Below are 15,109 nucleotides of genomic sequence, written 5' to 3'. Positions count from 1 at the left end.
GCAAATATTTTAAATAGTTAAATGCAATGCATTTAAAAGCGGTTAGGAGATCGCATACTCTTCTGTGTTATCTTCCACCAGTGCATAAAAAAAACATACTACTAAAAACGGTTCCTTATCAATGAATGGATGTAAAGTGCCACAGAAGGATATTTTTGAAGAACGAAACCTGAAAAGCTAGTCTGTCTTCAGTGTTGCAGTGAGGTGCTGAACTATAAAACATTGGTCACAGTAGCAAAGTCTCAACTCGGTAGCGATGTCTCCAGTATGCTGTAATAAGGACATAGACGAATATTGCAGGGTGGCGTGTTTTAAAAGTTCCTTATTACACATAAATGTCTCCCCAAATAGTATTGTACTATAGTACCTCGGCCAAAACAAGTTAAGGGACCACGGCGAAAGCCTATGCTTAAGGACATTAAAATTCATAGCAGAAACGAGAACAGGTGGAAAGAAACACATGTGGGTATAAAAGGGAATGCCCTTCTGTGGCATTGGAACGCCGCTGAAAAATAGAAGCTGGTGCAACATGCACAAGGCAGCGCCTTTCAGATAGAGTTACATGGAACAATCGCTGAGAAAGCCCGACAGACATGGACACTTCTGGCCGGCTGAGATGTCACTTAAATGGAAAAGCACACAACATGAATGGGGCCTTTGTTTGATTTCCACTGCAATTAACGATGAAGATATAATTAATGCAGACAGCTTCCCAAACAAATTGCAGTGCCCTAAACAAACGAGGAAGATGGGTAATGACCACACAGACGCTTTAAAATGCAACGTCTTAATAGATGAACCTTGTAGCAGTAATTAGAGACTAACATTCAATACGGGGGAAGAGAGAATGCTCGTGCTTCGTGTACACATTTTTCACAAAACAAGAATTCGCAAGCTTATAATGACAGAAATGTGACACATATGTAAGCAAACATTGGATACACATTGATTTGATAATCAGAATGCAGCGAAAAGTTTACATAGCAATCCCTTTTCCAGAAGAGATTAAATGCTATATTTTTCTTTTAAAGGCAGTACAGAATAAAAAGCAAAGTAAGCACGATTTTAACCATTAACAAATCCAATACGTTCCTCCTATACTAGCGAATGTAAGGACCACCTTGCAGTGTGAAACTGCGATGCAATGTTGTCTGAGCTATGTCTTTTGTAGAGTCAGGAGCTGACACTGAAACTGACTTCCCGTCTCTAAGAATCAGCGGTGCCTTCTAGCATTCCGGGGATTGGTAATTTAAGGCAAAGACTGCAACTGACGAATCAGGATGTTTTTAAAGTCTTCTCAAAAGTTGGTTGTCTTTTTTTATTGTGAATTGAAGAACATGCAATAGACAAGGGTAGATTATACAAATACAGAATAGTAATAACAATACAAAGTGAACATACATTCAATAAAGTGCATACTTGCTCTGTCTGTCCTCAACCTATAACGAATCAGCTATGTAAAATAACATATACATGATTCATCACATGTACACAAAAAGTTATACTGATAAAGTGCTTGTTGTGGGTTAACATATTCTTTTGAATTCGAATCCTGTTGGAAGTCTTAAAAGTGTTACATTATTTAACCGAGACCAACAGTGCTAATATATGAAACGCCTATATTTTACCATCTGATGGAGATCAAATTAATTCGATTTACAAATTCAGTATGCCATTTCTCAGTGGTACTCCATTGCTACTAGACGATCTGCACCCACAATTCATGAGTTAAAAACCATTTGCTAAATATTAGTTCTCTTAAATTTTGCAAAATTCGGCATGGAGTCAACAGGTCAAAGTCAAAGGATTTAAAGATTGAATGTAGTTATTTTGGTTACAGGGCAAACAGCAATTTGCGACAGTGTTGTTTTTAGAACGCAAGTATAGAATTTCACCTGTAGGCATACCATTTAGACTGAATAGTAAAAATGGCACCCTCCAGTACGCATCAGGAAATATTCTCAGGTAGCGTGTCAGTGATCCCATTGGTTTCTCTATTATATAATAGCTTTAGTATAATGAATAATATTGAATTCTATCAATAGTATCACACCAGTCTTTTAAAAAGTTTTAACTTGAGCGGGCTGTTTGTTAAGTCCTCAGCCGTTTGATGGATGTTCGGCTATGCTTACACTTTTACATATACGTAGATCAAAACGGGACCTGTTAGCTGCTCTATCTTGATTTTATTCAGATCATCAAAGATTGAATTTTGAATCGGGATCAAAATAAATTTAAAAATGTTGACATTTTCCAATTCACCCAGTCATTTAGTGAAGTATCTCCAAGCTCATAGCGAGGAAGGAATAATTGTTTTTTTTATGCAAATAATGCTCTCAATTTTATTTAAGGAAGTATACACAACCAAGTGGCATATCTCGTAACCATAAAGTAGGGCTGGACCTTTTTGCACTCTGAAACACCTGTGTGTGAGCGCGAAGCAGAATAAATGAGACTCTGCAATGCATTTTATGAATTCTCTTCATTTGAGCAACAAAAGAGGTCCCTTTAGCCCTTAAACTTGTTGCAATCATTTTTGTATTTGGAACCGCATTAAGTTTAAACCCTAAATAAATACCAATAGTCCAGTTAAAGCTATATGGTTTTCTGGTGCTTCTAGAAAATCTTATCATTTGTGTTGATTATTAGATCGTTTTTAACAGCATAAAAATTGGTAGCCGTAATCAGACGCTCGAGGCCCAATTGAGTGTGATCTAATAAAATAAAATCATCGGCATATGTTAACGTGTAAATATTTAAATTGTTAAGATGAGGAGTAGTGAATGATGAAGCTGCAAGGCACTCCCCCAAATCCTGCGTTTATACCACATAATATCGACAGTGATTGCCACTGCCATTGACTTCTTAGCACATTCACACTTTTTTACAGTGCCAGCAGTGCAAATGGCATAGGCCTCATAATAATGACTGTTAGAGCTACTGTCTTTTCTATGACTCTTGTCCATGCTAAAAACATAAATTAAAATGGAGGGATGATATTACAATCCCACAGAGTTCATTATAGCCTTGATGGAGATTGACAACATGTATGAACTGCAAGCTTTGGGACATTGTCCCTCGAGGGCAAAGGATAATAATGAAATAATAATGAATGTGGAAGCTAATGTGTTGCGAAATGTTACAAACATAGATGAACTCAGACTCCAAATATCGAAACATGGAGAAGACTGTATCATCTCATCCCTGGTTGTGTTGTGTTAACAAGGACTCTGGAGTTAAATCTACTTCCCAAATGGTACAGAAAATGATAAAAGACATTTGTTTCTCTAACTTGAACACATCTGAGCAAGGGACATGGAAGAATACTTATTCCGATTCAGTGTGTTGTTTAAGCATTCTATGTAATCTGGCGGAACATATTCACAGAAAACTGTAAAGTACATGGTCTTTGTTGGGACCAAATTGTGTTGGTCTAAAATAGAACATTTTCTTTGATTCTTTTTGTCATAAAATTACTTCTGCATCTCTCCAAAATCATTAGTTCAACCCTCGCAAACTTTTGAAGTTTAACATTTACACCTACATGCATTGTCTTCATCCCAGAGTATTGTGTGAGGGTACAGGAAGTCTTTTAAATTGATCTATCTTATGTTCCAAGATTCTGGTTTTCAGTTCTCTTTTTGTTTACTCTTATATGCATTTGCCACAGATATGTATCATAATCACTACGAACATGCTTCTATTAATACATTAATCAATCTTCATATATTTCCCTTGATCGTCAGTAATATGTCACGTCGTTCATTGCAAAATGGCACCTACTACAGTATACAATTTTATAAAAAAACTGGAGGCAAATGACTTATCCATGCAATATTTTATATCTGCAGCTTATCCAAGTGGCTAGGACTGAATATACTTTGTAACGTAATGTGCTTTCCTATAAGTGATAATAGGTTAATCGTACAAACACTGCTCTAACTATTTATCCATTCTCAGCAGATTTCAATGTTTTTGTAAAAATCTATATATGTTATCACTGGTGGAATTATACTTTGGAATAAACAGTACTTTTCCTTAATTTTCTCTTCATGTTTGGGTATCAAAAGCAGATCTCTCACTCACAAATTGGCCACTTGCCTAGCTTATCTACTAGATATTCTTTGTAATCTCTCTTAAGAAATCTGTTACTTATTAGAATACATTTTTCATAATTGTTAGATTGCAGTTGTCTGGCTCGTCTACACTGGTATATCCTCTTTTTCTATTCTGTGACATCTTGCCAATAGTAGGATGAATTTAGCTTCATTCAGTTTGTGATAAGCGTTAGTATGTTAGATGTTTGAAAACTGTGTCTTCTTGTGCATTCAAAATCATCATTACATCTTCAATAATTCTAGCCCATAATATCAGAGACTGATTCTCTTGTTTGATGCAACAGTCTTCTAATTGTCGCATAAGTAGACTGGCCACTCAAGAGGCATATCTGGAGCCAATGGCTTGTCCTCGCACTTGTTTATACAATTTACCACTGAATAGAAATATATATTCTACTAAGAGTTCTAGAAGGTCTTTAATCATTGAAAATTCCAGAAAGAGACTAGAAGATATCTTTGAATAAGGATATTCTAATATTTAAAATGCAAGATCATTTGCTATGGATTTATAGAAGGATACCGCATCAAAGTCACAAGAATAACATTAATGTCCCAGGATTTTGCTGGTAACAAGTTAAGGTTGTACATATGCTTTAAGACTGTAAGCCTTTTACCACAAAGCCCAAGAAATGATCAATGCATTCAGCTCTGGATTCTAATTGTGTTCCTGTATCATTCATAATTGGAGCCATCTCATATGTTTTCTTAACTTTTGGTAAGAAATAAATTGGGGAAATTACTGGTGCACTCATACAATTTAAGCAATTGAACCCACAGCGAACCAATATTGTGCAATTCTGGTAATGTTTACTTGAATTGTCGATTCAGTGCTATGCTCAACCTGTTTTTAGCATCCTAGTGTGTTCAAATGTGCCTCTCCAATTTAAATAAACTTGTTTGTCCAATAACACATTAATAACTATCATCTTTTTCTTGGTTGTTTGATAAGGTTCTTGTCAGAGCTGAGATTTTTCAAAACCTTATTCTCTTAAATGGATATATTATGACAACATCATAATATGTATGATTAAATAAACATCCCTGCGTAGTGAGTCAAGAAGGTGTTTTTTGTTTTAATTGACACTAACTGGTTTGCATTATGAGGTGCATCATTTAAGTGTCTTGGGGGCGTGGCCTGCACGCATGGAGTGAAGTCAGCAACCCGCCGTGCTCCTGCCCATGATCCTACAACGGCCGATATAACGGCGTCTGAACTAAAAGATCCGAGACACAAATCAACGTGCTCGCAGGAGAACCCTTTTGCCACACTTGACCGTGTCGCTGGAAAAAATCGGCACCAGCAACGCAGTAAACGGAGCATCGAAAAGGCACCCCGGTGGCACCCAAGATGGCGGCTCCCAGCACGGAGGCTGACGGAGTGCCGCGACAGTGAGACGGACTAGAGTGCCGGCGAGCTGGCTGGATGTGGCTGTCGTCTCGGGCCCCTCTGCGAGCAGCCGAAACGAAGCACGACTAACACCGGCACGAGCGTTGTGACCTCGGTGCATACACGACGTACTGAACGCGAGAGGAGATCCCAGTTGGCGGATAAGCACAGGAGGTAGCGGGGAATCCCAGCGGTGCACTGAAGCAGGGACGGAGCGGACCGCTCGGTGCCCACCCCTGCCGGCACCCGTTAAGAGGATCGCCGAGTCGTCTGGTCGGGAGACCGCGAGTGCTATCAACGGATAACTCCTCGCAACACGGTCCCATCGGTTGGAGGCTGAAGGTGAACCGCATCTGGTTGTCGTAACCGGTAGAAGGTACCACAAAGCACCCACAATACGGAGGATTCACAGAAGGTAATTCTATGCCTGAAATTTGGCGGGCTGAGTAATACGCCAGGCGAGCCTCTGGACTAGGCGGCTGGGGCCGGACGCATCATCATCATCCGGGAACCCACAACAGTCTGTTGCACTGCTCCCTACTAACCCAAATACCGCCCCACAGTGCCACAGATCTCACCAGGGCAAAAGAACAGACGGGACCGCCGGAGGCATCTAACGGTTGGGGAGAATTGAATAATCACACGTGTGCCCAAGAGGTAGGGCTCCCACCCCGCCTGCCGGAGGCACAAAATACGAAAACTAGAGGCCAAACACAGCTCATAAAGCCCGGCGGGTTAGATATTGGATCCGCACTGGACCTGAAACCATATTCCGCCCGAACAAGGGCCACCCGAAACAAACCTCTGGTCACAGGATAAAGCTCATAGCGTGGAATACAAGTCTGGCTCCCCCAAACCAGGCCATGTCGCCTCCGAAGAACAGATCAAAAACTGTGACGATGGACGCCTTCACAACGACTTTGCAAAGGCAGCAACCAACGCAGGAGATCACTCCCCCAACAGAGACACCCACTCTGGTGGCAGACCCCCGAGACACTCAAATCCTGCAGGCTATTGCGGCCCTACGAACTTCCATGGAAGATAAGATAGGAGAAATCAGGTCAGACATACAGCTAATGAGGCAAGATGCCCGCAACCTGACGGAAAGGGTGACCAAAACTGAAGCCTCCCTACAAGAAACCAGTGAGGACACGTGTGAACTGAAGGCGAAAGTCCAAGAACTGGAATCAATAGTGGCTAGACTGGAATCTCGCTCCGAGGACGCGGAGGGACGTGCCCGCCGCAATAATGTTCGAATTCTCGGGATTCCGGAAGACATGGAGGGCCTGAACCCCACTGAGTTCATCGAATCGCTGCTACTTCAGGAAATTGGAGCAGGCAATCTCACCCAGGGATTCTCTGTGGAACGGGCCCACAGGTCTCTCCAGAAAAGGCCGCCACCTGGTTCACACCCACGCCCAATAATAGCTAAAATCTTAAACTTCCGAGATAGAGAGGTAATATTGCGGTTCTCAAGAGAAGGCGGAGAGATCAGAAGGAACGATTCTCTAATAGTCATATACCCTGATTACACCCCCACGGTGCAACGAGCGCGGAACTCCTTCGTACCGATAAAAGCTAAATTACGGGAACTCAATCTGAAGTATATGCTGCTGTACCCAGCCAGACTCAAAATACTGTACAAAGGGAAGGCAATCTTCCTTGAAACTCCGGCGGCTGCAAATATGTGGCTTGAACACAACAACCTCGCCGATGACACGGAAAAACTTGAAAAAGGAAACAAGCGATAAAGGAACGATTGGAACTGCCTGAGAAAAGGATCACGACACTAAGCAATCACGACATTGTCTGTGGAGCCTGAATTAACGCTGCAACGAACAGAAGTCTTAATTGGGCAGGAGCACGAGGGCCCAAGTGCAGGAACACCAGCGACCCGCCCCACCCAATACAGTGTTGGCCGAATGCCTACACACCACCCGTACCGAAAGGCCTGGAGAGGCCCCGGAGGCTCGGGAGCCCCCGAGCGTTGTGAGTTTGAAACAACTGCTGGGGGCAGTTATTTGTTGTTCCCTTTGGTTAACACATCCTTTGAGATGAAAGTTGAGAAAGTTGGTAAGTCTCCGAACGTCAATATGAGGATAAGGGATGAGAGGGTGGAAATAGAGGACTTGATGGGTTTGAACCTACAGCTAGGGGAACTTCGTGGGGACTCAGCCAAGTTAACAGATGGCCCCTATGAGTGGTGGATTGACCCCGGACCCCTTCTGAAACCATTATGGCTGGTCAATTCAGGATAATGACATGGAATGTGCGGGGCCTGGGCACCTATCTCCGCAGAAATAGGATTAAATCCTACCTGCATAGGAAAAAAGTGGATATAGCTCTGCTACAAGAGACGCACTGCACTGCCGAGTCAGAGGCGAAGATCAGGGAACATTGGGTGGGACAGGGCTTTGGGGCCTCCTACTCCAGATTTGCAAGAGGGGTTTACACCTGGATCAACCCCCAGGTACCGTTCCGACTCACCAAGATGGAAAAAGACCCAGAAGGCAGATATGTGGTAATATGGGGGACCTTTGAGCAGATGGAAATATGTATTGTGAATTCGTACTTCCCCAATCACAATATCCCTACGCACTTGAGGGAGCTGAGTACCAAAATGCTACAATATAGGAATGGCTTCTTTATATGGGGGGGTGATTTCAATTGTGTCCACAACCCAACGCTGGATAGGTCCTGGCCTCCAACAAGGGGGCCCTCCACTGCCACCACGTCCCTGAAAGCTATGACTGATGAACTAGATCTGGCAGATGTTTGGCGGGAAATACACCCAGAGGAAAGAGGTTATTCGTACTTCTCGTCTCCACATGCCCTTCATACTAGATTAGATTATTTCTTTGTGGGTAGAGAGCACTTACCTCAGATAGGGGATGCGCAATATCTGGGAAGGACCATCTCAGACCATTCTCCACTCCTAATGGAATGGAATCACATTGGCCCAAAACCTCCCATCCCCATGTGGAGAATGCCGGTGGAAGCCCTGAAAGATCTGGCATTTAAAGAGGAGCTACATGAGTCCATAGACAATTTCATATCAGAAAATACTGGGAGCGTAGACCACGTCAGTACTCTATGGGATGCCCTAAAAGTAGTAACGCGAGGAGAAGTCATTGCCAAGGCGGGTGGCATCAGGAAACTATTGCGCAGCGAATTAAGCAGGAAGGAACAAGAAATAGTGAATCTGGAAGCTGCCCCCACAGACACCCCGAAGAGGGAAGAAGAACTTAGTACGCTTAGAGAGAATTGCGCTGAAGCATGGAGCAGATTAGCTAAATTTGACTTTGTCGCTAGAACAAACAAAGCACACGCAGAAGCAGACAAACCTGGCCGGTTACTAGCTTGGCTCTGCAAGAAAGAACACCCCAGACACATAACCACCACACTGCGGGATGAATTTGATGAAACTCACAACACTCAACAGGGTGTTAATGATACTTTTACGAGTTTCTACATGCAATTATACTCTCACACTGATCGAGTCCCCCAAGACCAAATACTAGATACTCTTGATGAGATCGGCCTGCCTAAACTAACTCCCACACAATCTGAGACCTTAGACATGGACATCACACCCGAGGACATAACTGAGGCAATTAGATCCCTGGCTACATGTAAAGCCCCGGGCAGCGATGGGCTGCCTCCGGAATTTTACAAGGCATATGAACCCTCCTTAACACCGCTATTACATGAAGTCTTCTTGGAATCTTATGAAAGGGGGACCCTACCGGACAGCATGAGGGAAACTCTGGTCGTCCCAATGCTCAAGCCTAATAAACCCGCAGATAGGTGCGACTCTTACCGCCCCCTTGCTATGCTTAATTATGACGTTAAAATACTTACATCAATTCTAGCTAAGAGGCTATCCAGAGTAATTGGAGACATAATACATACGGACCAGAACGGCTTTGTGCCTGGTCGTAACACGACCATGAATCTGCGCAGGCTCCAGCACATAATAGCTCAAACCGACACAAGCCAGGAATGTTATGCACTACTGTCCTTAGACGCCATTAAGGCATTCGATTCTATTTATTGGGAGTGGCTGGTGGCAGTACTGGAAGGATTCGGCTTTGGCCAGGGGTTCATTAGGTGGATTAAGATCCTGTATAATAAACCGAGAGCACGACTAAAATCTGGGAGATATGTGTCAGAGGCCTGGGACATCTGTAGGGGAACTAGGCAGGGCTGCCCTCTCTCACCCATGCTTTATATCTTAGGTCTGGAGCCCATAGCTATTTACTTTAGAAGGCAGTTTTTTGACGCAGGCATAAGGATAGGCGGGGTAGACCACATTGTTTCTTTATATGCCGATGATGTGCTTATATATGTCAACAACCCTCTTCTTAATGTGCCAACAATGCTGGAAGTCCTAGATAATTATGCGAAGGTCTCGGGCATACAATTCAGCAAAACCAAGTCCTGCCTGTTTCCGCTAGCGGGACTAAAGGGTCGGTCTGCTGAAGAACTTCCTTCGGTAGGCATAAATTGGCAAACCACTTCATTCCGTTACCTCGGGATCCAGATAATGCACACCCCAGAGCTAATGCATGAATGTAACACGAGGGCTGCACTCCCGGGACTACGTAAATCCATGGGTTTCTGGGCTAAGCTACCTCTATCAATGATGGGTAGGGCCTCTATAGTTAAAATGATTGTTCTTCCTAGATTCTTATACGGGTTCCAAAATGTGCACTTCTACATCACTAAACCCTTCTTTCTATTACTTGATGCAATAATCCGGGACTTTTTATGGGGAAGTGGTAGACACCGGGTTGCCCTATCCACATTGGTTCTACCATACAAGCAAGGGGGAATTCAACTACCGAATCTAGAGAAATATTACCTTGCTGCCCAGCTGGGCTTTGTAACTAAATGGCTAGCAGACGAGATCACGTCTGAAACTCCCCTGCTACAGGACATGATATCTCCGGTAAGACTGAAAGAACTGATTTGGGCCCCCCAAAACCTGCTACGCAATGCACCCTTTTTGGTGACCCTGGGTAGGAAAATTTGGCATAGAACCGAGTCGGTCATGCAACTAAAGCAGCCATACTCCCCGGAAATGCCATTAATCTCGGGGCAGGACAAGGCCGATACCGATCTGCATAATATCAGACTTTGGGAAAGGAAAGGGGTATACACTTGGGGAGATCTATACGCTGAGGGAACCTTCCGGGAATTCCCCATGTTGCAAGCGGAAGATGGTATCCCCTCTGGCCAATACCTTTGGTACCAGAAGATTCGAAAAATAGCACGAATAAAATGGGTAACCTGGCCAGAGGAACCGGAAATGGACCCCTTCATAACACTACTATACAATCTCGGAGAAGGCGGGAGGGTGGTGTCCCAAATATACGGTCACCTAATCGACACTCCTAACCCCCGGAGTGCAGTACTTAGGTCTAAGTGGGAAACGGACATGGGACTGGAGATGTCAGATAAGGAATGGGATAGGGCACTGGCGTTCCCTAGGGAGGTCTCTAGAAACCACAGATTTCGACTGATCCAGATAAATGTATTATACCGCACCTACCTAACCCCAAGCAAATTGGCTATATTCAACAATTCTACACAACCGAACTGCACCTGGTGCGGGTCGGATAATGCAAACCTGATCCATATGCTCTGGAACTGCACCAAAACTCAGACCCTCTGGTCAAAAATAAAGCACACGTGTGAAAAGGCGGGTCTGACCAGGTACACATGGACTCCGCAAGAATGCCTTTTGGGAACCTACCCCAGACTAGCTAAATTCAAGCACTCAGTTAAACTGATGGACTTAGTGTGCATATTGGCAAAAAGAACTATGGCCATGTCATGGAAAAAGCCCACAGGTCCGATCTTCACGGTATGGCATAAAGAACTTGAGAAATGGGCGAACGCCGAAACAAGGGCCTGGGAGGATAGCATAGCCAGATCTTCCGAAGACTCGAGCATGGCACTAACTGCATGGAAAGACACCATGGTAAAACTGTTCCACTCTCCAGACGACAAACCTCCTTGAATAACTCGCCAGGGCGAATAGCAGATCCATGCGGCCAACTAAGTTACTTGGAACTAAACCACCACGGCCCAAGAAGGCTCCTGAACTGGTTTTGCCCCCCCCCCATAACCCAAACATCCACCCTGTCGGAGACCAGCAGAACATTGTTCAAGACGACTAAGGAGACGGTTAAAGTTAATTTGTTGTTTGTAGTTACTGTTTAAGATGCGGCTGTACTATGTGGAAATTTGCTCATTTGATATTGACAGATGCATCCGCTGATGGTGTTGTTTTGTAACCCGAACTAAATGCCAATAAACAAATTTCAAAATAAAATCATTTAAGTGTCTTGCCACACTAGATTTAGTGTTTTTATTTCTGTTTAATTAGGTGCTCTTTCAGTTTCCATGTGGTTTATCCTTTATAAAGGATTTCTGCTGGGGCACCTTTTTGACAATATACAACATTATCACAGAGACATGTAAATCTAGTGTTTCAAAATAGTATTTTGAACTGTAGAAGGAGGCCTTATGTAATCAACTTTGATGCATCATAACCAAGAAACAAATGGAGAAGTGCAATTTGAATTGATAGGAAAACGCTGCATGTCTAGTCCATATCCATAGTTCAGTTACAGATATTTCTCATGTGCAAATGAGAAAATGGTAAGTCAATTAATTTCCTGAGCAAATTAGAGTGATGTTTCTTGATCATGCTCAGTGCAGAATGGAACACAATGCAAAACATAAGTACCTACCTAGTACCGGTCATCGAAAGTTGAAAAATAATCCAACATAGATGTTTCTTTTGCCCATCAATGAGACGCATTGTCTCATCGAGTGACCTCAGATTGATTTATTTTCCATCGCAAATATCCCTAAAGGTTAAGTAACTGCACCTCTCCACGGTGTGCTGCTAGATAGTAATAACGGTGCTGGCAAAAGAGGTGTGGTGCTTTTAGCTGTAATATTACTTTAGTGGATGAGGTTTTCATTTCTCTTGTACAAGCCTAGGTCACGGGGGAAACACGACTGCTTGTTAAGCATTTTTGACAAATGTATATGTGAAAGAAGTAGTGATTACCCCATATATGATGATATTACCTTGGCCAACGTGAACACAAGATGCTCTAGATTTACTTGATGAAAGTGTGGTAACTTTAGGGTACCGTAATGTACATTAATATTTCCTTTTTCTATCCTTCACTTTATCTATCTGTGCAAGACGATATACTAGCTGCTGCAACAAGATAAGAGGACAGTTTGGCAACTAAAAGCAATCCTGTTGGCGATTACGGGATCAGCGTCAGCATAGTTATCTACCATGGTCACTGGGTGGGAGGTGCAGGACTTCATGGTCAGTTATTTTACAGTTTACAGATATAGTCTACTTCACCCAACTCTCCCATTCCCAACATACCCACTGTCCCTCACCACACACACCCACTTTACTTCAGCCAAATCACTTCCTTTACCACACCACACTGACACACTCTACCTCACTCTACCATGCCCCATCTCAACCCAATGTACCTGTCCTCACTCATTCTACAATGCCCCACTCACCCACCCTACCTCTCCACACTCGCACTGTAACTCAACCCACCACATCCCACTCAACCTCAACCACTCTAGCTTATACCACTGTATCTCACACCACTCACCTAACTGTACCTCAACCCACTCTACTTCAACCCACTCACTCTACCTTTCCCCACCCCACCTTATCCCACCACAACAAACTCTACCTCAACCGACTCACCCACTCTGCATCAACCCACTGTGCCTCAACTGACTCACCCCACTCTACCTCAAACCACACCCCACCCCACTTTACCTGAACCCATACCCCACGTTACCTCACCCCCACTGTACCACATCTCACACTACCTCTACTCTCACCCACTCTACCTTGGACCAAATCATCCCACTTTACCTCAACCCATTTTACCTCATCCAACACATACACCCTCTACCTCACCCCACTTACCCTCTCTACCTCAATCCACTTACCTACTTCTACCTCTCCCTACTCTACCTGTATCTGCTCTACCTCATTCACTCACCAACTCTTCACCCTACACATCCACTGTACCACACGTCACCGACTCACCCCTTCTACCTCACTCCATTCTATGCTGGCACACCTCATCCCACTTTACAACACCCCTCTACCTCAATCCATTCTACCGTGCCTCACTCACCCCTTCTGCCTCAACACACCTCATCCCATCCTACTGTAACACCCGCTACCCCACCCCACCTCTCACCACACCATAGTCTACCTCAACCCACTTACCCACAGTACCTCTCTCTACTCTACCTGTCCTTACACTACTTCACCCCACTTACCAACTCGACCTCATACCACTCAGCCACCCTACTTCACCCTATTCCACCTCAACCCTCTCACCCATTCAACCTCGTCCCACTGGACCTCACCCACTCTACCCTGACACATCTCATCCCACTCAACACAGCACTTTGCCACTGCTCACTCTACTTCACACCCCACACCCTACCTCAACCCACCCCATCCCACTCTACCTCAACCCAGTCACCCAACACACCTCTTCTCACTCTACCCAAATTCACTCTTCCTTGCTCCACTCAACCCCTCCCTACTTCACATCACCCACTCTATGTCTCCCCACTCTAGATGTAGGTATAGACCTCACCACACTCCTCTCCCACACACCCTACCTCACCCACTCAAACCCCACCCACTACCTGGACCCACTCTACCTCAATCGACCCCATTCTAATCTACCACACCCCAACTCTACCACAGCCATCTGACCTGCTTTAACAACTCCTCTCAATCTATGCCTCACCCCACTCACCCAGTCTACTTCAATGCCCTCTACCTTAATCCACTTATCTACTGTCATATCACTCTACCTCAACCCACTCTATGTTACCACTCTACCAGATCCTACTCTGCCTCTACACACTCCCAACTCTACCGACCCCTCAACCACTTCACCTCTCCCCGCTCTCCCTGACCCCTCATCCCTTTTACCTCAACCTAGCCACTCCAAGTCACCCCACTTTACCTCAGCCCACCTCATCCCAGTCTACTGCACCCCACTCACCCACTCTACTTGACCTACCTTATTCCACTCTGCCCTACCCCACTCTACCTCACACTCACGCGCTGCACTTCACAGACTCACCCACTCTAGCTCACAGACTCACCCACTCTAGCTCACAGACTCACCCACTCTACCTCAACCCACCTCGTACCACATCAACCTTCACTATCATACCCAATTTACCTCTTCTCACTCGCCCATCCACTTTACCAAATCCTACTCACCTAATCTGTCTCCAGGAATAGAGTAACCTCAGTACTCTATGCTGCCCAACTCTACCTTTCCTTATTCAGCAACACTACTTCTTCTCACTCACCAACTCTCCCTCACCCCACTACACCAAACCATCATCTCTCCTCACTCTACCCCAACTCACTATCTCAACCCACTCCACCTCATTCAGCAGCTCTACCTCAGCCCACTCATCCACTCTGCACCACCCACTCTACTTCAACCAACAGTATTGAGGTGGAATTCTGTTCCTACTCTACCTGTTCTCACTCTAC

The 15,109-nt window shown here is 44.3% G+C and overlaps 1 protein-coding gene across 4 annotated transcripts in view; it reads right to left on the bottom strand.

Annotated features, from left to right (window-relative positions):
* The window catches only part of RPS6KC1 (ribosomal protein S6 kinase C1), a 1,976,431-nt gene that overhangs the window by 110,870 nt on the left and 1,850,452 nt on the right, over window positions 1-15,109 (bottom strand). The gene's annotated exons all lie outside the window — the stretch shown is intronic.

The sequence above is a fragment of the Ambystoma mexicanum genome, chromosome 4q (genome assembly GCF_040938575.1).
Source record: "Ambystoma mexicanum isolate Mex_15411 chromosome 4q, UKY_AmexF1_1, whole genome shotgun sequence".
NCBI classification, from domain to species: domain Eukaryota; kingdom Metazoa; phylum Chordata; class Amphibia; order Caudata; family Ambystomatidae; genus Ambystoma; species Ambystoma mexicanum.
This window is presented reverse-complemented; position numbering and strand designations above follow the sequence as displayed.